The following is a 24,490-nucleotide window of genomic DNA, read 5'->3' on the forward strand; positions in this document are numbered from 1 at the left end:
TCTGATTTCTTCAAATTAAATAAGACAATCCCCATGGAGGATTTAGAAGAGTTGGGTATATTCAGGCATTAACTAATATTCTTCTTTTGATTGGTCTTAACTTACTTTTCTCCATGAAAGTGTAAGACTTACCTGGGTTTCCCAGGTGGAAGAGTGGTTTGGAGTGGTGTGGGGAGGGGGATGGATTACAAAATGTGTAGACACAAACTCATGGAATCCACTTGGTGTTGTCATGTTGCTTCCTAGATTCTATGCTAAGTTAGCATTTTTCCTATGCATCACACATGATATTGGGACACTTAAGTCTCATTCTTTCTGTGTGTGGAAGGTGAGAAGAGCAAAGCACAACAAGAATAATAACAACAACAACACACAAACACACACAAGATCTCTGATGTTTCACTGAACGGGAAGGGTAACCACATTTTAAAATTCCTAGTGTAGTGGACATGCGCTTTTCATGTGCCAAGTCGCACCAACCTTTCTACATAGTTGAGGCCTGTTGTGACATTCTGAGTAAGGGCAGCACCTCTCTGAGGACAGAGGAACCCTGCAGCAGGGACACTCCCCAGCATTGGAAAATGGAGCCCTGCTGGCCCGCTGGAGCACAGAGTGATTCATTTCCTGTCATTAATGGAGTGGAAGAGATGTCCCTCGCAAGCCTCTTTAAGCTGGAAGCACATTAGTCTAAATACCCCATTTCCTGATGAGTGGCATCAGCTCTTCTAGTCACCTCTCAGGACAGCCTTGCTGTTGGATGTTTCCAGCTTCTGGAGGCCCCTGGGGCACAGGGTAAGTGACCCAAGCCCAGATTAACACAGCAACCTGATTCGTCCTGGAACGGTGTATCCATGTTAATCCTCAAGTTGCCATGGAAACTTGCTAAATATTTAGGGATTGGGTCTTAGGTTATGACTTTAATATTCAGGTTTACCTGGGTATAACTTAGCACAACAAAACGAACAACAAAACTCCAAAACCGAAATTCAACCCACCCTTTAAAATTGCAGGAAATATTATTTGGAAATAATCCTATTTTAGGAGACAGAGCTTTTCCTTTAAAAAGCAAGTTTTCATCCAATAGTCTATTTAGTTCACATTTTGAAATTGTAGGATTATATAATCATAGGTTGAAATCAATAGAATATTCCTTTTTTATGAAGTTACAAGTTATTCTTCTTTCCTATTTGCAATGGAGAAAGTAAGGCGGTAACTAAGTTTTCTTTCTTGCAGGTGGGAAATAGTTTGGATCTATGGAGCGTTAAGTAATTTGTTCAGGACTACACAGATAGAACTGGAATCTGGTACATCAGACCTGTGTTTGCTGGAATTTCAACATTGCCAGCACTAACCCCTTCTTGAATGACTAATAATCTCTGTGCAAAAAACACTCCAGGCCAAAGCCTGGCATTCAGCCTTGTTTATGCCTCAGGCTTCCTCCTGATTCATCTCACCTCATCATAAGCACTTTGTGAGGTCATCTTTGTTATCCCCATTTTACAGATGAGAAAATTGAGACTCATGGTTACATATCTATCAGAGGCAGTGATAGGGTTTGAAATAAAATTTCACTCTACTATATCAGCTGTCTCTGAGATAAACAGAGAAGAAGATATGGGAATGTGAAATAGACACAGCAGGTCATGGACATCAGAGGAATCAAAACTTTTGGAGAAATGGAAGAGTAAGCCTTTAAGATAAAATTTGATTTGCTAGTTCCTGGTGACAATAAAATTGTTTGTATGTGTTTCCTGCTGGGTAGAGTTAATATTGTAGGAAGAAGTGAGGCTTGTTGTGAGCAGAGTTTTGGTACTAGAAGGGAAAAGAAAGGAACATGGCTGGGGATGTGGCTCAAGAGGTAACGCGCTCGCCTGGCATGCGTGGGGCGCTGAGTTTGATCCTCAGCACCACGTAAAAATAAAATAAAGATATTGTGTCCACCGAAAACTACAAAATAAATATTAAAAAATTTTCTCTCTCTCTCTCTTAAAAAAAAAAAAAAGAAAGGAACACAAGAAGGGAAGAAAAGCCAGTGTAGATGTCCTGCCCAGTTCTTTGGAAAGAACTGATGTGGGGCAAGGACACTGAGTAGTGAGTGAGCAAAGGCGTGAAGGGCAGCTGTTAGCAAAATGTAACAAGCTTCAAGAGCCCCAGCATCCTGCTCACTCACCTCTGTCAGGATGATGGCAACGCCACCCCAATCCAGATTCCCCAGGGATAAAACAAAACCCATGAGACCACAGCACAGAGGGCTTTGGAAGTGCCCGGCAGGGGAAAGAGCAAGTTCATCCTGGCCCGGGGCCTCTTTGATGAGGTAGAAAAATTGGCTTGGAAGTCGGCTTCAATGAAGTGATCCTGGTATCATTATCTCTTGAGAACCACTTAGAAGTCTTTGCTCAGGCCTCAGCCCAGACCTACCAAATCAGCAAGGCTGAGACGACACCCCTCACTGAGGCTTCAGTGAGCTTCCAGGCCTTGGATGCACCTTATCTTTGGGATCTACTGCTCTAGTACAGTGGAGGTGACCTCTAGTAACAGCAGGGGAGAGAAGCTGGTCACAGATACAACTTTACATTAGTATGAAATTATTTGATTAATAGATAGACATGTGCTCTATACTGTGTGTGTGTGTGTGTGTGTGTGTGTGTGTGTGTGTGTCAGAGAGACAGGGAGAGGGATGGCTATATGTTTACTGATCATTTTATTCTTTGTGAAAACTTGGAGAGATCATATTTCCCAGCCTCCCTTGAAGTTCAATTGGGGACATTTGACTGGGGTCTGGCAGATGGAATGTCATGTCCCAGAAGTAAGGTCAGCCACAACAAGGCTTGGGTCCAGGCAAGTGCACTGCCAGCCTGTATGGAACCTTGAGAAAGAAAGACACTTTCATTTTATTAAATAACTAACCCTTTTGCGGGGGGGTGTTTCTCATAATAGCACTGTTAATTTCTCTGATTAATAAACACTGTAAGTAAAAAAGAAGGCAAGGGTCAGGTCTTTTACTCTTGATTATATTATGATGATAATTAAAATGCTAACTGATGCTAGAGCCCTGGGACTGATGGGTCCACACCAGCAGTGACTTCTATGCTATGTAGGATCCTGCAGGCTCTCTGCTTTGCAAGCATTAATCCTACAGTTGAGGGATCTGGGGGAGCTCTAGGAGTTCAGAGGGATGGGACATTTTACCAACACACATCTATACTGATTCATGCAAACTGCATTACTAATGCTTAATACAGCTTGATCCAAGTAGGCATTCAATAAATTTCTTTTCATTGAAACCAGCTAACTTAAGCACAATGATTGAGCATTGAGGATACAAATTGTAGACATCTGTTAGGAGGCCTCACTGGTGTAAATAATCTGCAGAATGTAGAGACATCTAGGTGCACTCTGTTTGATTCATTTTTTTACCCTAAAATTAGGATGGGGGGCCTTCACTTAAAATGGTGAGTCCTCATACATTGCTGGTGGGACTGCAAATTGGTGCAACCACTATGGAAAGCAATAAAGAGATGCCTCAGAAAACTTGGAATGGAACCACAATTTGACCCAGTTATCCCACTCCCAAAGGACTTAAAATCAGCATACTATAGTGACCGGTCACATTAATGTTTATAGCAGCTCAATTCACAATAGCTAAACTATGGAGCCAACCTAGGTACCCTTAAAAGATGAATGGATAAATAAATTGTGGTATGTATACACAGTGGAATATTACTCAGCCTTAAAGAGGAATGAAATTATGGCATTTGCTGGTAAATGGATGAAGCTGGAGAATATCTTGCTAAGCGAAATAAGCCAATCCCAAAGAACTGAAGGCTGAATGTTTTCTCTGATATGGATGCTAATTCACAATGGGGGACTTAGGGAAGAACAGAAGTACTTTGAATTAGACAGAGGGGAGTGAAGGGAGGGGAGGACACATGGGGGTAAGAATGATAGTAGAATGAATCAAACATTATTACCCTATGTGCATATATGATTACATGACCTGTATAACTCATGTCATGTACAACCAGAAGAATGGGACATTATACTTCATTTATGTATGTTGTGTCAAAATGCATTCTACTATTGTGTATAACTAATTAGAACAAATAAAAAAAATAAAATGGTGAGCCCTTGACTTCCTCTGACTTTCTGAATCCTATTGGTGTTTAATGAAATTTGAGCTTTTTTTCCTAAACAAATGCATGCAATATACACCTAAATACAGAGGTAGAGTCTCTTTCTGGGGGTGATGTGTCCTTTGAACTTCACTTCTAGCAATGAGCAGTAAAACAAGAAGGAAAATAACCACTGTAAGTGGCTAAATGTGAGGCAGGATCTATTTGCCTTTGAGCAATGAATAAGGATAACTTAGAAAAAGAGGATATAGGCAGTTCCTATAGCATATGTACCATCCATGATATTTTATTTCTCTCAGTTCCTGTCTTTTTGTCTGTAGTGGATAGCAGCACACATTTTTTAAAATCAGAAAAGAGGATTGTGATTTTATGTAGAATGAGTTTTAATGTTCATGCCATAATTTTCAAACTGAGTTTGGCCTCACAGCAGGGCAGTGTGTAAGGGCACTACCTGTCAAGGCCATTCCTTCTCTGTCTCAGCATCTTCTTAGAGGTATGCTGCCCAAGTCTGTTTATTTTAACACCCACCACAGGGGGTGTCTTCCTGTTCCCCCACTGAATATAAAAGCTGTTGGGTGGTGAAACCTGCAGATTTAAAGAAGGAATTTCAGGCCTGTCCGAGGTTGAAAGATTCACTCCCTGTTATTGGTGCAGTGAGAACAATCTCATTCATAAATGTCTTCTCACTTGTTGCTATTTTAGCTTTAGTAGGTTTTCGTTAATGGATAATTCCAAACCTGAGGAGTCTTTGGCATGGTCTGGAAGGACATGAGGACATCGTTATTCCACAGAGGTCTGTGCATGGAAGGCACCACTTTGGGAACAGGAGGCAGACAGTCATCCGAAGCAGAGGTCAAGGTGATGCTAAACAATTTTATTTATTTATTTTGTGCTGGGGATTGAATTCAGGGATAGGCACAGGCTAGGCAAGTGCTCTACTACTGGGCTAATCCCCAGACAAAATGAAAGTTGATGTAAACTAAAATATCAGCTCCCACCAAGGTTTAAAATAATGTTCTGGCTGCCTAGCCTTGTTGCTGTTAAATTAACCTCAATTTCCTCAAATTTGAGAATTGAGTGTTTCAGGGAAGTAACTTTGGAGATCTCCTGCAATTTGCAGTTTGACCCTGAAGTCTTGGGAGATAAAGAAACTTGCCCAAGGTCAGTGGTTATACTGGGGCTGATCATGCTTATATTTGGCTGGGGTGGGGTCTATGGAGAGACACAGTAAGAATCAAGGCCAGGCTTGACCAAAGGAAAGGTAGGGGTGAGTTTGGAAAGCCTAGGTGAGAACTTGTGCTCAATTCTCCGAGCCATAAAATATTACACAAAGTCTTTGAATGAGGGATCCAGTGTCAGGATTTATCCAGAGCATAAGCCAGCATAGCAAAGACTGGGCAGTGTGTTGAGAGCGTAGAAACAAATCACCCATACTTAGTACTATCTTGCTCATGGTTGGCCATGAGTTTGGGCTCAAACACAGGTCAGTCCTTCCCCCACCCGCAGACCCTGAGGGATCCCATCCCTATGGCAGCCTGGAGAGACTGAGCAAGGATAGAGATGATCAGGGAAGGAGGACACAGTTCCAGGAGTGAAAACGGTGATGTGGAGGTCAGGAGATAAACAAAAGGAACCTGGGAGGATGTCAAAGCTCCTAGAATTGTGATAAGCCAGAAGCCGAGGAGCTTTTGGGATTTGTAGATGCTTACAAGGTAACTCAGGTGCCCTCACAGCCAGAGTGCCAGGACAATAGTAGTTGCCCCCTCATGCATCTGTGTTAGGATTAAAGGAGTTGTTCCTGTAGGAAGAATAGATGACTACCTGACAGAGGGCCCATCTTCAGATATAATAGATGCAATCCTCAAGGTGCCGATGACCATGGGATCAATGCTGGTAACCCACAGCTACCCATTTCCACATTAGTAAAAAGTAATTTTTCATATTAACCTGGGAAGGTTTCACTTCCCAGAAGAATTTTTATTGGCTGCCAGGAGGACAGCAGCACTCTTAAGAAATTGCTTACGAGGCAGGGAAGTGAATGAATGCTCTTGGCTGCTGTGACGGGAGAAATGAGCTGCTTTGCACTGTGGACTGGTGGAACCATAGACCAAGCGCCAGGAATGAAGCTGGTAAGGGGAGAAGTGGAGGGAGAAAGGAGAAAGGGTAGAGTGAGATGGAGACTCATGGGCCAGAGGCAGAACCAGAAACTCAGCCTCAAGTAGGAAAAAGTTCATGAAATCAGCACGAAAAGTTCCCCTGAAGGTTGTTATGTGAGGCCCCATGTAAAAGTTTATCACTCAGATGTGACATTTTAATAGGATTAAAAGAAGCCTTGATCAAGTGGAGCCAGATGGGGGTCAGGGTTAGGGACAGCCCTAAACTCCAACTTCTTAAGTGAGGTGAAGAAAATGTATATGAATTCTCTAAAAAGCCTCCACAGGCAGCAATTGCAAATCGTGTGTAGTTCTAATGAGGCAGCATTTTACTTTGGCAAACACTATCAGCCCTGTGTCTCCAAAGCCCAGCGGTATTTGACTGCTTAGCTTTTGAACTCCAAGAAGTGTCACAGCCATCTCCAGTAATCACAGGGGATTTCAGATCACCAATGGGTTTATACAAGAAACATCTTAGCACATGGCTTAAGAAAACCTCACACACTAATTATGTGCTGGAAAAGGTCACTGGGTGGAATTTCCTTAAGAAGGATTCCAGTGCTTCATACAGAGAGGCCAGCAGGCTGAGGCCATTTGGATATCCTGCTTTTTTTGTGTGTGCAATTTCCATGGAAAAATGGTGAAGAATTCTGTAGCCATTAATTGTGTGTGAGTTTGGAATGCTTCTACTGCTAGCAGTAGGGCTTGTGTACAGAAAGGTCTAAAGGAGTGATGTAGGTGGAAAAGGGGGGCAGATTTTGAAGATTTCAAAAGAACTAATTCATTCATTCTTGGTGTTCATGTGAGGTGTCTTTGAAGTTGTGAATCCTTGGACTGAATTTTTAAATTCATCTCACTGTGGCTTTTGGAAACAGAGCACCAAATCTCTGTCACCCATGTTTATGCTGGGGTGAAAGAGAACAGAAGACAATTCTGTTCTTCAGTATTTGGATTTGAGAGAGTGAGCTTTCTTTGGAGAGGTTCATGTCACTTTCAGAATCCTACACAGGATGCAGCAATGCTCCAATAATTACCAGGTTGCCCAAGATCATGAAGGCCATGCATCAGGTGCCTGATGTATTGGCAGGCAGCAATTCTTTATGTGCCTGTGGCTAAGGCAGTCTAAGTTGGTAAGCAGAGTGGGTAAGTGGCAGGTCGTATTTTGGTATTATTTTTTGTTCTAGGGGATGTGCAGAGGTGACAGGGAAATGGCTATAGAGGGTCTGAGGTGGGCAGATTCTGAGTCAGAGCTATGACCTTTGCTGGAGCCCGTCATCGTTGAAGCTGTTTACAAAATACCATTAAGCTTCCCACTCACTATGTATGAAGGTATCTTTTAGGGGTCCTATTCCTACCAGGATAGGACTTCTTAGATCCAGGGCCCAATGTTCTGAGTGCTCTGGAAACTGACTTCCAGCTTTTAGTATGGCATTCTCCCTGTCCATCCAATCATGCGTCTTCCCTCTCTCCTACTGTTGACAAAACAGAGATTGATCACCTATTGGGTACTTCTCTCTTTATCATATTGGTTGCTTTATTCCTGGTTGTGATTCAGTTTTTCTAGGATGGAGAATGAAGGTCTTGATGCTTGATCCTGTGGAAAGTTTTTCTATTATTTGCAGAGTCTATGGAGTATAGAACATGATGCAGTCATATGTGCTAGTTGTCAAATACTTCTGGCTTTCTCTCTCCTGGGTACATCTGTGGCCTGCATATCCTGGCCTCCTTGTGGTTAAGAGGGGCCATTTAAGTAGATCTGGCCAATAAGTTGTGGGCCAAGTTACATGTGTCACTTTTTTGAGTTGGAATCTTTCACTGCTAATGTGTGACCTTCCAGATCTCTTCCTTCCCTCTGGGAAGTGCTCCAGATGGGGACTTAACTACTATAAACAGAGCTTTTCTGCTATCTTCTGGTAAGAAACCTGCATTTAATTCACTTAGATTTGGAGCTACTTGTCTTTGCAGCAAATGCTGGCCAATCCTGGCCAATTTAGGCACTTATGTTTTATGAGAATTCATAGTCTTCTTTCTGTGTTAGGGAGGATTCTGCTTATAATATATAGGTTTCAGAAAGACTAGTCTACTTCAGAATTTGCCACCTCCTCAGAGGCTATGACCTTGCAATACCTACATGAAGCCATGTAACTTAGGGAAAAATCACTCTTTCTGAATCTTTGAACTCTAACTCTAAATGAAAGGTTGGATGAGATGACCTGAGGGGTATGGCTGATTGTCCAGCAATTAACTTAAAAAAACAAGTGCGTTTCTTAGGCATCAATCCTGGTAAGGTGAACAGAAGAGTTTGGGAATCTTATCTCAAGACTGTAAATAATTCTGCCCTCTTTTCATTCTGACTTGAAGATCTTTCCTGTATTGTTACTTCTGCCTTCTTGGTCTTAGGGAGCTCACCTGTCATTTCCCAGGGAGGCATCCTTGACATCCCAAGTAAAACAAATCACTCATTCCTTTCATCTTCACCAAGCCCCTTCACAGTGTTTGCAAAGGACACATCCATTGATTATTTATTGTTGATTGTTAGACTTCCCTTTAGAGAACGAACTGCACCAGGGCAAAGAGCTTGTCATTTTTATTCATGCCTCTATCCCCAATTGAACCTGGAATACCTTGGCCGGCAGTTAATGAGGGTTGAATTAATGTCTCCTGGGTTAGAGGCTGTCTAACCTGAAGGAAGTAGCAGCCCAAGCTACCCATGAGTAGCCCCGGTGTCACAGGAAACAAGATGCCACCTATGTTCCTGTCCTCTGGACATAGAGTACATACAAGGCCTAGTTTTTTGGGAGCTTAATTACACTTGGGAAATCAAGCTCCTAGAATTCCTGTCAAGGTAGAGTTTGGGTATTTGCCAGCAGCAAATGCACAATCTGCCTGTTAGGAGCAGGGCAGCAGATGGGAGGAAGTGCTGCTTTTAGACCTTAGGAGGACGGGTACCCTATGTGGTTCTCTGCCTCCAGCTGCAGAGGAGGTCAAGAGTGAATGCTGCTTTATCTATTTGCTTGGAATGATTACAATACTCAGAAGGTGGAGTCTTTTTATTTTTTATTTATTTTTTATTAGTTACACATGACAGTACAATGATCTTGACAATTCATACATTTGAATCAAATGGGGTATAATTTCTTATTTTTCTGATTGTACAGGTTGCAGAATCACATTGGTCATACAGTCACCCATATACATACAGCAATAATTATGTCTATTTTATTCTGCTGTCCTTCCTATCCCCCCTTCCCCTCCCCTCCCCTCCTATCACTTCTCTCTACCCAATCTAATGTGCACACTTCTTTTTTTTTTCTCCTCACAACATCATACATGTATTGTGTATAATGATGAGGGTCTCCTTCCATCTTCCGTGCAAATCCCCTTCTCCCTCCTTTTCCTTCCCACCTCTCTTCCCTATTTAGTGGTAATCTTCTTCTCATGCTCTTCCTCCATACCCCATTTTATCTTTAAAGAAATAGTTCCATTCCCCAAACACCCATTGTATACACTTTGCAGTGAGTTTACAAGAGAGCAAGCACACATCTGTGTCTAAAGTCTCAGTCTTCTTTTTATTATCTATTATTCCTTTTTTATACAGGTGTTAATTTTAGTAGCCAGAAAATGAAATAAAACCATGACAACAGAATGTCTTTCCTTCCTTCTTTCTCCTTTTCTTTCTTTCTTTCTTTCTTTCTTTCTTTCTTTCTTTCTTTCTTTCTTTCTTTCTTTCTTTCTTTCTTTCATGGTACAACAGTCTGATTCTTCAAATAAATCCAAATTGCTTTTCAATTGGTCACAAAGGGTCAATTCAGAATCTAGCAGGTCTGCTTTCTTTTTTCACTTTCAGCTGGCATGAAATACAGAAGTCAGAACACGAACAAGTGATTTTTAGAGTCTTTGACGTTTTAAAAAAATACCCATTCATTGTCAAACACCTGGCCTCCTGGGTGTCAAAAATATACCCCTTCAAACCTACATGTATGCCAGGCAACAAGCAAGCTAAGCATCTTGGGAGCCAACTAAATTAAGCAGGTATGTTGGCATAGCCTATACGCATCTAAAAAGCCAGTAAATCCAAATATATGATTCAGAAATTAGGATTCATAGATTATAAACATATGTCATTCATATGTAATGTGTTTTTCATTTTTTTCCTCCAAAAGAACAGAGGGAATGGCCTACCTACTGACCCCACCCCTTGCATACCCAAGCTATGTCTAGCTGAGTTAGAGGACTTATCACCAGGCAGGGGACTGCGGGTGGGATGGCCAGCCAGTCTGTCCAGGCTGCTGTCAACTTGGTGCAAAGCACTGGGTTTAACACACTGTCATCACAGTGTATTCAGGCCCTACTGTTGGCAAAGCAGCAAATTGCTCTTTTGTGGGAGCTGGGGAAGTCACAATTGGTTGCTGTTTCTGGATGGACACATAAAGAGGCAGGGTGGCCTCTTTTCCCTTGAGCTGAGGACAAGAATTTGGGAGCTTTGCCTCCTGCCTCTAGTTCTCTTTCTAATGGCTCTCCGTGAGTCAGTGAGCCAAACCCTCCATGACTCAGCTCCTTCCTTTGCAAATTGGGGATGGTGAGATTTATTCAAGTGCTGTGAGGCATGCTTGAAAAGGCTTTTGGAAATGCTAGCTCATGTCAAATGATTGGCTATATTCTATGGTTTGAGAACAGGCACAAAGGTTGGGGAATTTCCCTTTCTTGGGTAGGGGTCTGTGTGTTTCTGTGTTGAAGGTATGGCTGGCCTGCCCTTTCCTCTTGAGACCTGCACTCCATAGTAGGCTACTAAGAAGTAGTACCATCTCCTGTTTCCCATAAAAAGTCAGTCTAACTTTTGAACAGATGGTTTACACAAAAGGAAATGTATAAAGTGAAACATCACATAGAAGAAATATTTGGCCTTGAAAATAATTGAGGAAATGAAAATGAAAACAACTGGGGTTAGCAGAAATAACTACAATGGATCAGTTCCCATGGACTAATGGGGCACATGCCCATTAATTTCTTGGTCAATGGCTTTCTATTGTTCTAGTCTTCTTGAGCAGTGATCTGCCTTGGTGAAAGAGGAAATTATACACTTATTCTGAAAAAAGGATATGCTCTGAAATGGGAAAAAGAGAAAATTATTTAAAAATGTCCATAGCAGTGAGGCAAACTGATGAATACATCAAAAATGGAACAATCACCACATGACAATCAGTAGAATGATGTTTGAGTGAATTTTGGCTCTTCATTATTATGGAATGTTATATATTGGGAAGTCTCACCATAAGGGGCAGAAATGAGGGGGTTTACTTAACGACTACTGTTATCATTGGTAGAAGGTAATCACTTTCCTAAGGTATATGGGGACACAAAAATTACTATCATGCCATTATTGAAATGTTGCATTTAAATTTGTGGAAGGACATGATACATGTGATATACTATTTATTGAAAAGATATTTTGTACACAGTAATTAGAAAATTTGTAAAAAGACATTTCTGTATCATTAGGGCTCACCAAAATGTATTTAGAATGATGTACAATGATATGAATTTGTTTCAATAATTAAAACCAAGAAGTTTTATAATAAGATAGTAACAAAGCAAACAGAACAAGCAACAAAACAAGCCCTAACAATTTCCCAGAGTATGTCTCCAGGTAGAAGTATGGATCTTTGCTTCTTTTCTCCACCAACATTTGGCATACTATTCTGCACACAGTAAGTGATCACTGTACGTCAGCTGAATCATATGTTTGAGTCATATTCAATTACATTAGGAACAGGCTTTCTGCCAATGAATCTGTGAATATATTGACAAGATAATATGTAATAATTTCTGTCCCTGTCTTCCCCACCTGTTGGCTTGAGTCAGGGTTGATTCACATATATCCAGAGGATTCTTAAATGACCTCAATGCCAGGAGCTAAAAATAAGATTTTAGGAAGGAAGGAAGGAAGGAAAGAAGGAAGGAAAGAAAGAGGAAGAAAGGAAGGGTGGGTGGATGGTGGATCTGGATGATTTTAGTGACAAGCCCTATATTTGCAATTCAAATTATACAGTGTATAGAGCTGAATAGATGTCTCCCAGTAGGCCTTGTCCTGCAAGACAATAATGAGGACTGAGTGAGATTGCCTTGTCATGATAGGCCTTAGATACCTGATGGTGACCCATGGAGGGGGCAGGGGGCAGATCCATGCAAGAGTCTAATTGCTTAATTGAAACAGACTTCTGATTTTTTCATATCCTCATATATTAAGCAGAAGTTTTCCCTGAAAAAGTATCAGTCTTTCTTAAGGCAGAACATAAGATGACTATTGAGTCACCTTATGGGAGAGGTAGACACTTTTTCCACAACTCTCAAAGATGACACGAATATCCTGGGTTGGAGGGGAAGGGGTTTCTCAACACAGCATGATTAAGGGCTAAAGCTCCTATGGCACTGGGGTCAGGTGGGGTGTTTTCTTGGGGATAATGTGATTGTGTGTGTGAGTGTTTATGTGTGTGTGATTGTGGTGTATGATTGTGTGTATGTGAACTGAAAGCTCGGGGTAACTCACTGCAATAGCATGGGGATCCCAGACTACAATGACATAAAGAGAGCTGCGTGTAACATACAGGGAGAGATTTTCTTCATTGACTAGAAACCCAGAGCTCTTCATTTTTATCAGCAGAGATGGAGTCTTAGGCCAGGTTCACTGGAAAACCACCCAAAGCAAAAATTTATATGCTTTATGAAAAGAAAGTCACTCATTTTTTAAAAGGAAGCTTGGAATCATTCAATTAGAATAGGTAAAGAGGTGTGACCTAACTTTTATATCCCAACATAATGAAAAGGGACCAAGACATACAATCATCCATGTGTCTTGATCAAATTATTAGGTATGCATTATTTCTTTTGTAAAGGTAAAAAGAAGTAATCCAAAGAATGGAATAATAAAAGAAAGAGGACTTAGTATTTAAAGGTTCCTTGGCAGCAATTTTGTTAAGTCTGTACAAATAGGATGGCACGAATGATTTTATAATTATAACTTGATAGGGCTCCACAAATGTATTGAGACTACATTCCAAGTACTATTTTATTTATGTATTTATTTATTTATGGTAGTGGGGATTGAACCCAGGAAATCTTTATCACTGAGCTACATGTGCAGCCCTTTCTATTTAATTATTTTTGTTTTGAGACAGGGTCTCTCTAAGTTGCCCAGGTTGGCCTTTAATTTGCAATCCTCCTCTCTCAGCCTCCCATGTTGCTGGGATTACAGGTGCGTACAACTGTGCCTGGTCCAAGTACTCAGTTTTTAGAAGCATGTGGAATATACCTTAGTCAAAAGCACTGAAATTCACTCTTCCTTATCTGTGAAGTACAGTTCATATGTACCATGCTGGCTATGGGAAATCTGAAGGATAAAAATATCATATTGTATGAACAGGAATTTTATTCCCTCAATCACCAATAAATACTTAGTAAGTACTAAATTGAGTTTTAAGTGGCCTTTGGTTTAGGCTCAACCTAGGGTTTTTGTCTTGATGTTATGTATTTTTAAACTTTGAGGTTAGAGTCAATCAATGAACTCCCCATTTAGAGCAGCTGGCATTGCATCCACCAGCACTGTCAATTAAATATAAGATAGTAAGATTAAATTCTCATAATGTCAAATACTTAATGTCTTGGGGACTTGGTTTGTCTTCAGGGTGTATAATACTACCAGAACATCTGATTCATAATCTGTTTAACTGGCCTAATTATCCTCTTGAATTTATAGCCATGGATACTTGAGAGGGTGATAGTAGTAGGCCACAACATGAATTATTGATTTAAAATGGATATTGATTACAACTCCATCAATGAAGAACAAGAAAATATGTCTTTGTGCATGTAAAAGGAGTTTAATATTATTTATAGAGATGGACTAATAAGTCTAACAAGTTGCTGCTTTGTTTGTTCACTTGTTTGTTTTGTTATTTCTATGTTTATATGCCAGGACAAGATTGGCACTTATTTTCTTAGTATCCTGTGGCATTCATCATAGTCTACTTCTTATCGAGGTTTTTCACTTTATATCACTTATTTTTTCACCTATATTTTAATCTGTTTGAGGTCAGTGGCTATTTGTTCTATCCCTCGCAGGGTCTTGAACTTAAAAATTCATTTTTCTTGATTGCATAAGACCTAAAATTTCTGCTAAATTATCCAGGGTTAGCTAAGGATATATGTTAATTGCTTCAGAACTCTGGAGCTTTTCGAAATCATTCTGACACCTTGCCTTGAATCACACTTCAACAAAGTTCCTTATAAATTATTTCCAGACAGGTTAACTTTTTCGAAGGTCAGGTGTGAGGAGTTTCCTGGGAGTAGCTTTGGCATAGGACTTCTCAGAGACATGACTGACATGTTGCTAGTGTGCCCTGCCACAAAGCCCATTCATTGACTGTCTGTAAATGTCCATGACCTATGAGGGGACCATAATCATGAACATGCTTGCTTCTCCTAAGCAGACTTCTTCATTTACTTGGCAAACCCCGATTCATGTGCTACCCTTGAAATCAAGGCTGAGTGCACAGAACTGACAGGAAATCATTGAGAGATGCTTCTGGAAAGGACAACAGACATCCAAATTCTCAGAGCCAATTTTAGATTAAGAAGTAGCACTTTTTATTTGGGCCTGCATATTCAGCATCCAAGTTTCTGTTGGGGGATCAAACTCCGAAGAACTCTTTATGTCAGTCACTTTCCAAGGTCATGGCAACAAACCAGGCTTAGCAGACAGACATGCACTGGGATCAGACTGAAGACCAAATAGTTTTAATATATTCTGAGGCATCATTTTGGTTGGTTCTTTTTTTTTCTTGATTGTTGGGAGCCATGAGTCCTCAGATATTCAGCTGAGCCTTGAAGGTGGTGATGTTTGAATCAAGGTGGGCCTAGTGGTCACCCCTTAACCCAGTGGAAACTGTTTTGTTTTGTTTTTTCCTTCTTGCTGTATTGCTGAAGCTGGCCTCACACTTGCTATCACCCTGCTTCAGCCTCCTGAAAAGCTGGGATCATAGGTGTGCAGTACTGTGCTAGACTTACCCAGTGGAGTCTTGAATTAACCCAGGTGGAGAACTGTGTCACTGACATATGCAACTTTAGTTCTGCTTATCCCCTGGGAGGTTATACTTTTTCTCCTCATTTCCAAATTCTGGACTCAAATGGCATTTCTCCATTTTTGTGCCTCCTGGGGAGGTGATGCAGGGTTGTGTGTGACCCCATGGTATTTCTTTTATTCTTTGACTCTTGAATCTCTGCACATTTTCTAGGATATCCCAATGAGTCTAACTGGCCTAATACTATATTCCTGAATTTTGACAAAATATTTCCAGGAGAACTTTGCAGTCCCAACACGGATGACTGGAGGAAAGAGAAAGATGACCTTTCAGTGAATGTGGGGAGTGCTCAGAACAGTGACCTTTGCCCCAGTTTTGTTTAGCGCTCCCTTTAGGGAAACCTGCCCAGGCAACAGTCTCCTAATGTCTTCAGACTCCTCTTCACCCCTCCTTCACCCAGTCTGGATATGAATATGCATGAGTTGGGTTATAATTAGGTCACAGAACAGATGCTATTAATCATATCATTACCAGGGGAAATGATATATGGTAATGCATACCACAGGAACAGTGTTTCATCTACATTTGGAGCATCTCGCTCTCATTTACCAACACACTGCAAAGGAAGGTCTAGCCCAAGGCTGAAATACCTGCTGTCTTTTGAAAACCGGGCTCTCTCAGGGTGGATGTTATCTGGCATTGGAGGTCTTGCATTTTTATGCCAATGATGATTAAACAACAGCAAGTAGCAAAAAGCCTTGGTTCACAGTGCCCGTTGCCATTTCTCATTATTGTCAGAATGTCTTAAATTGCCCAGGGGTGTTTTTCTCTTGTTGTTATTGCTTTAATTATGGCCATGCCATCCTATGGGAGAGAACTAATTAACCTTCTGTCAAGAAATCAGCTCTGCTGTATTGTGCAGGACATTAATGTTCCTCAGTATTTCAGGGCAAGTTTTTAAAGGTACCTTTTTGTTTTCTTACTATTATAGACATCTTGAGAGGAAATAGTTTTTTTTTTTAAGCAGATATGATTGTAGGCAACTCTTTGAAGTTCATATGGGTGCTGTGTTTCTGTTAATAATTATAAATAAAATAATGAAAAGTAAAGGGTAATTTGGTGGAGTGCAAAAAGGTTCCTTATTGGTTATTTACCCCTTGAAGTAAGTGGAAAGGAGATATTGAAAAGACAGAGCCAGGAGGAGGGAAAGAAAGGGGAAGGAAAATGAAATTCAGTGAATAACAATCATGGGCAACACACTTCATATCTCCACAAAAGTGGATTTATTTTCTTCATTGTACACATGAGACAAATTCTGAGGCTCTGAAAGGATGTTAAAATGACACAGATAGCCAGTGGTCACACTGAGATTGTCATGATTTCAACATTTGGGCTTTCCACAAAAACAAATGACAGTTGTGTAGCGCCTGATGCCTTACTAGGCTCTCATCAGCCTGTTATGTCATTTACTTTGGACAAATGTCCAATTCATTAGTTGCTGGTACCAAATATTTAGGCCTCTGTGAAGTGAACTAGGTTAACTTTTTGCCAATTTCATTTTATATCTCAAGACTTGTCTTTACTTTGTCCTGTCTTCTGTTTTTATATATTCATGCCAACCTTCTTAACTCCTTTCTGAAGAGAATAAGATATAAATAAATAAAAATGATTTTCATAATCACCAAGTAGGGTAAAATATACCTTATTCTATATAGAGAAATCAGTGATCCATGTCACACACCTAGTAAGTAGACTCCCTGGGTCTTTGAGTCTATGCTTGTTTCACCTACAATGCAGTTATATGATCAAGGGAGGGAAAAACATCAGGATCAAGGACATACTGAATAAATGGCTTATGCTGAGGCAGAAGGCTAGTGCATTTTTTGAATAAGGAGAAAATGAGCAAAAAAGGAAGATTCGCATATATGTGACAAGCAAGAAGCCAAGCTGGACCTAGTATTATTAGAATATTTATGTAGACTCCAACACATTAATATTAGAAACCTATGTTTTTGTGGTTTAAGTCTATTAATTCACACAAGGGGAGAGAGAGTGGGGATGAGGTAGTTTTCACACTTGATTTGGGTACCATCTCTTACTTTTTTACTGGACAGTTGAATCAGAGTGACTTCCTCCCCATTAATGCCATTACCAAATATTTACTGAATGTTTAACTACAATCCCTGCACATAAGGAAATATATATCATTTTAAGGCACAATGTCTTCCCTGTTGAGTCCCCAAAATCATAACCTTTCATCAAAGGCAAAATACGATAATATACAGGTAAGTATTACTTTTTAATAAGTGATGTAAAAATTCACATTTATTTATAAATACCCTTCCTTTTTAATATTTGAAATACCTGAAAAAACTTTAGGGCGTGCGAACCCCACCTGTATCAGTGATAAAACTGAGGCAGAGGAAAGAAAAAAGTACTTTGCTTACAGTTAAACAGTAGGTAAAAATCTTTCAGCTCTGAGTAATTTGAGTGTGAAATTACCATGTGGACATTTTTCAACAAATTTTTGGATCGCAAACCCAGATGAAATTTGTTAGTTATTTTGCTATGGAAAAATCAAGTAGATGTGACCTTCTGCTTAAGGTAGTGTTTTCCCAGAATGGTGATGCAAATAGTCCTAATGTTGTCCCCAAGCGGTCCCCAATTTTGTCCTATCCCAAACTATTCCTCATGGGCTGGGGTTATAGCTCAGTGGTAGAGCACTTGCCTAGCATACGAGGCACTGAGTTCATTTCTCAGCACCACATATAAATAAATTAAATAAAGGTCCATCAACAATAAAAAATATTAAAGGAAAAAAAAAGGACCACTCATTCCACCAAAGAAGTTAGAAAGCTCCTTATAGGAAGAAATCACTTTCCAGCCTTGGGGGCAATGCCCAATAATAATATATTTGCCTTTCCAAGAAGAAATCATACTGAAATGATTGGCAGATTTTAGGACACGGATGGAGTCATGTTCCCCAGAGAAAAAGCTCCACTCCTGGGCATGGCTCCTTTTCCTAATTCCTCCATTGAAACAATGATAAGGACAAGAAGTTGCACCAAAACCTTTTACTGATTTCTCTTGATAGCTAGGTAATACCTCTTCCTTATCTCACAAAAAAATTTATGTATCTGGGAGTTCTCATCACATTTAACTTGGTGATTGAAAGGGAAAGGCTATCTATCTATCTATCTATATATTAATTTTTTTATTTATTCTTTTAAGGTATACATGCCAGTAGAATGTATTTTGAGATATCATACATACATGGAGTGTAACTTTCCATTCTTGTGCTTGTACATGATGTGGAGTTACACTGGTATTGTATTCACATATGAACATAGGAAAAATTATCTTTGATTCATTCTACTGTCTTTTCTATTTCCATCCCCCCTCCCTTTCCTTGATTCCCCTTTGTCTAATCCAATGAACTTCTATTCTTCCCTACTCTGCCCCCTTATTGTGTGTTAGCATTCACATATCAGAGAGAACATTTGGCCTTTGGTTTTGTGGAACTGGCTTTTTTCACTTAACATGATAATCTCCAGTTCTATTCATTTACTGGAAAATTCCATAATTTCATTTTCCTTTATGGCTAAGTAATATACCATTGTGTATATATACCACATTTTGTTTATTCATTCATCTCTTGAAGGGCACCTAGGTTGGTTCCACAGTTAGCTATTGTGAGTTGAGCTGTGGCTGTGTCTATATAGTATGCCGATTTTAAATCCTCTGGGAATATTCTGAGGAGTGGGATAACTGCATCAAATGGTGGTTCCATTCCAAGTTTCCTGAGGAATCTCCATACTGGGGAAAGTCTATATCATAGTCTCATGCCTGTGTGAGGACTCTCCGAACTTACCAGAAAATGCTACTTTGTGGAAATGTATCTCAGGCAAGAGGTAAATTGGAGTATTAGTTCCTGGTTTACATCATCCCGTGTCATATATATATTCCACAGGAAACCTCAGGGTGAGAGAGGTGGATGAAGATGATGGTGGTGAGGATATGGGGCAATGCTTACTGGACCAAGGCAAAACTTGGACTTTCCTTCATCATCCTGGCTATACTGCCATCTTACTATCTCATCTCAATTTCTTTTTTTTAAAAGGTATATTAGTGATAGTGTCTCTTTTTATGTTGGCTTGTGTGAAGTTTTATTCAAATTTTTACTTAACAATAATTGCATGTATTTATGGAGTACTATGATGTTTCTTTACAAATATAGAGTGTGAAATAATAAAATCATGCTAATTAACCTATTCATCATTTCACATATTTATCATTTATTTGTAATGACAACATTTAAAATTCTTTTTTAGCTATTTTGAAGTATATAGTACATAATTATTAACTATAGTCACCATGCTTTGTTATTGAAAATAAATTATTCCTCCTATCCAACTGAAACGTTCAATGTTTGACCAAAGTTTCTCATCCTCTCCCTAAGCCACAGTCTCTGATACCTACTATGTCACTCTACTTATATAATTTTGACATTTTGATTACACATATAAGATCATATAGTATCTGTGCCTGGCTTTGTATGATCACTTAATATGATCCCCTCTTGGTTTATCTATATTGTTGCAAAAAATAGATACTCTCTTTTAGGACCAAATAATATTCCATAATGTGTACATAAACATTTTTTTCTTTTATTTGTGCATTGTAATTGTACATAATAGTCAGATTAATTTTGATATCATCATACATGCATCAAATTTACTCCATTTCAGTCCTCGGTGCCCTCTCTTTCCCTTTCCTCTTCCTTCTCCCCTTCTCCTTCTACTCTACCGATTTACCTTCCATTCATTTATTTAGTTATTTTAATTGGTGCTTTATGGATACATAATGATGGAATCCACTGTGGTATATTTATACATGCACATAGAGTGATTAAGCCAAATTCATTCTGCATTTCCTCCCTTTTAGCATCCCTCATTCCTCCTCCTCAATTTCCTTCTTCTATTTCACAGATCTTTCCTCTGTTTTTATGGTATCTGACTCCCCCACCCCTACTTTGCTCTGGCTTCAGCAAGTAAGAGAAGATATTCGACCCTTGATTTCCTGAATCTGGTTTATTTCACTTGGCATGATGTTCTCCAGTTCTATTTACTAGCAAATGCCATAATTTCATTCTTCTTAATGGTTGAATAAAATTCCATTGTGCATATATATAACATTTTATTAATTCATCCATCTATTGATGGGCCCCTGGGATGGTTTCATATCTTGGCTATTGTGAATTGTGTTGCTATAAATACTGATGTGACTATATCACTATAGTATGGGATTTTATTTCTTTTGGATAAATACCAAGGAGTTGGGATAGCTGGGTTATACATTGGTTCCAATCCTATATTTTTGAGGATTCTCCATACTGCTTTCCAGAGTGGTTGTACTAATTGCACCAACAATGTATGAGTGTACCTTTCTCCCACATCCTCGCCAGTATTTATTATTATTGTATTCTTGATAATTATCATTCTGACTGGAGTGAGATGAAATCTCATTATAGTTTTGATTTGTATTTTCATATACTTATTAGCCATTTGTGTTTTATCTTTTGAGAAATGTCTATTTAGTTCTTTTGTCCATTTCTTGGATGGGTTTTCTGTTTTTTTTTTTTTTTTTTGGTTTTAAACTTTTTGAGTTCTTTACATATTCTGGATATTAATCCCCTGACAGAGTAATAGCTGGAAAAGATTTTCTCCTACTTTATAGGCTCATTCTTCATGCTCTTCATTATTTCCTTTGTTTGCAGAAAGTTTTTAATATGATTCCTTCTTGTCTATTGATTATTCATTTTCTTTCCTTCTGTTGAGATCCTGTTAAGGAAGTCAGTGTGTGTACCAATATGTTAGTGTCTTCACCAATATATTAGTACATATTAGAATTATCTTCTAGCAGTTGCAAAGTTTCTGATCTAATTCTTGAGTCTTTGATACACTTTAGTTTTACTTTTTGCAGCATGAGAGATAGGGATCTATTTCCTTCCTATATATGAATGTCCAATTTTCCCAGCACCATTTTTCAAAGAGGCTATCTTTTATCCAACATATATTTTTGGCATATTTGTCAATTATCAGGTAACTGTAAGTATGTGGGTTTGTCTATGTTACTTCTATTTTGTTCCATTGGTCTTAGTGTCTTTTTTGATGACAATATCATGATGATTTTTTTTAACTATAGCTCTATAATATAATTTTGGAGCAGGTTTGGGATGCCTTCAGCATCACTCTTCTTAAGATTGTTTTGGCTATTCTGGTCTCTTATGCTTCCAAATTAAATTTTAGGACTTTCCCCCCCTACTTTTGTGAAGAAAATCACTGGTATTTTGGTAGGGATTCCACTGAATATGTATAATGGTTTAGGTAATATGGACATTTTGACAATATTAATTCTGCCTACCCAAGAACCTTGGAGGTTTTTCCATATCTAAGATCTTCTTCAGTTTCTTTCTTCAGTATTCTTTTCATTGTTGACTTCTTCTTTTATTTCCTTGGTTGGATTAATTCCAATGTGTTTTATTATTTTGAGGTTATTTTGAGTCTGATAGTTTTACTGATTTCTTTCTCAGCAGAACCACTATTCGAGTATAGAAAAGCTATTGATTTATGAATGTTGATTTTATATCCTGATACTTTGCTAAATTTATGTATTAAATCTAAAGTTTTGTGGGTCTTCTAGATATAGGATCATGTCATCAGAAAATAGAGATAATTTGAATTCTTCTTTTCCTATTTGTATTCCTTTAATTTCCTTTTCTTGCCTGATTGCCCTGGCTAGAGTTTTAAGAACTATATTGAATAGAAGAGGTGAGAGTGAATATCCTTGTCTTATACCTGATTTTAGAGAAAATGCTTTCAGTTTTTCTCCATTCAGTATGATGTTGATTTTGGCTTTGTCTCGACTTTATAATGTCGAGGTAAGTTCCTTCTATCCCTAGTTTCTCCCATGTTTTTAGTATGTACAAGTGTTTGCTTTGTTCAAAGGTCTTTTTTGCATCTATTGAGATGATCATGATTCTTGTCCTTGATTCTATTTATGTGGTGAGTTACATTTATTGATTTGCATTTCTGGGACAAAACCCACTTGATTAAGGTGTACTATGTTCTTAGTGTGATTTTTGAATGCAGTTTACTAATATTTTATTGAGGGTTTTAAAAAAATGATTCACTCTTTGATGGGCACTGTGGTTGTTTCCATATCTTGGCTATTGTGAATACTGCAGCAATGAACATGGGAGTTCAGATGTCTTCTTGGCATCTATCTATTATGGTTTGGATATGAGGTGTCCCCCATGTGTGAGATAATGCAAAAAGGTTCAGAGGAGAAATGACTGGATTGTGAGAGTCTTATGCCAATCAGTGAATTGATCCCTTGATAGAGATTAACTGAATGGTAACTGAAGGCAGGTAGGGTGTGGCTGGAGGAGATAGGCATTGGGGGCATGGCTTTCAGTATATATTTTGTATCTGTCAAATGTAGTCTCTCTCTCTGCTTTCTGATCATCTTGTGAGCCACTTCCCTCTGCCACACTACTCTTCTTTTTTCTTCTTTCTTTCTTTCTTTCTTTCTTTCTTTCTTTCTTTCTTTCTTTCTTTCTTTCTTTCTTTCTTTCTTTCTTTCTTTCATACTGGAGATTGAATTCAGGGGCACTCAATCACTGAGCCACATCCCCAGCCCTATTTTGTATTTTATTTATAGTCAGGGTCTCACTTAGTTGCTAAGCATCTTGTTTTGCTGAGGCTGGCTTTGAACTCACAACCCTTCTGCCTCAGTTTCCAGAGCCGCTGGGATTACAGATGTGTACCACTGCACCTGGATGCCACACTATTCTGCCATGATGTTCTGCCTTACCTGGATCCCCAAGGAATGGAACCAACCGACTATGAATTGGGACGTCTGAAACCATGAGTCCCCAAATAAACTGTTCCTCCTCTACAACTGTTGTGATTGAGTCTTTTAGTCACAGCAGGAAAAAAAATGCTGACAAAACAATATCTAATGCCTTTGGATATTGTTAGGGTTTGGATGTGATTTATCCCCCATGGCTTAATGTGTTAGAAGCTCCATACTTACTGTGGAGGTGTTGAGGTCTTGGAAACTTTAAGAGGTGAGGCCTGGCACCATGATGGTATCTGCCATGCGACCCTCATCAGAAGCTGAACTGGAAGGGCTGCCTGAATTTGGAATTTCATCGTTCAAAATTTTAAGCTAAATCAACTTCTTTTCTTCATAAACTACCCAGATTTAGGCATTTTCTTTTTGTAGCAAAAGAAAATTAAGACAGATATATACAGAAATGAAATCGCTGGATTGTATGGTAATTTTAGTTTTGGTTTTTATTTATTTATTTGTTACTGGGAATTGAACCTAGGGGTGCTTAACCTCTGAGCAACATCCTATTCATTTATATATGTATATATAAAATTTAGAGACAGGGTCTTGCTAAATTGCTTAGGGTCTCACTAAGTTGCCAAGGCTGGTTTTGAATTTAGGATCCTTCTGTCTCAGCCTCCCAAGCTGCTGGGATTATAGGCATGCATCATCATAATTGGCTCATTTTTAGTTTTTTGAGGATCTTCTGTACTGTTTTTCAAGCTAGTCATAATAATTTATAATACCATCAATAGTGTATAAGTGTACTTTTTTTCTACATCCTCACCAATACTTGTTATCATTAATTTTGGTGAAAACCAATCTAACAATGTGGGAAGTGATATCTTTTTGTTGTTTAAATTTAAATTTCTCTGATGATTAGAGATATGAGACATTTTGTTTTTTTCATGTATCTTCTTTTGAGAAATGTCTGTTCAGGTCTTTTGCCCACTTTTAAATAGGGCTATTAATTTTCTTGGTACTGGGTATTTTAAATTCCTTATATATTTGTATATTAGCCCTTTATCATGGGTATGAGCAAACTCAATCTATGGGTTGTCTGTTCACAATGTTAATTGATTTCTTTGTTGTGCAGAATTTTTTAGTTTGATACAATCCCCCCTCCTTTTTTCTATTTTAGCTTTCATTGCCTGTTTTGAAATCTTATGCAAAAATTCACCAGCTAGACAAATGTCCTGGAGCTTTTTCACCAAGTTTTCTTCCAGTATTT

General features: G+C 38.9%; 1 long non-coding RNA gene across 1 annotated transcript; it reads left to right on the forward strand.

Annotated features, from left to right (window-relative positions):
- Positions 1-6,169: 6,169 nt before the first annotated feature.
- LOC131424624 (uncharacterized) lies at positions 6,170-23,708 on the forward strand. The gene is made up of 2 exons (XR_009227966.1): positions 6,170-6,262; positions 23,160-23,708. It is a non-coding gene; the product is annotated as an uncharacterized LOC131424624 (long non-coding RNA).
- The last annotated feature ends 782 nt before the right edge of the window (positions 23,709-24,490 follow it).

Source organism: Marmota monax, unplaced genomic scaffold, assembly GCF_021218885.2.
Source record: "Marmota monax isolate L192 unplaced genomic scaffold, Marmota_monax_Labrador192_F-V1.1 WCK01_AAM20220418_F8-fsc00130, whole genome shotgun sequence".
Taxonomy (NCBI): Eukaryota; Metazoa; Chordata; class Mammalia; order Rodentia; family Sciuridae; genus Marmota; species Marmota monax.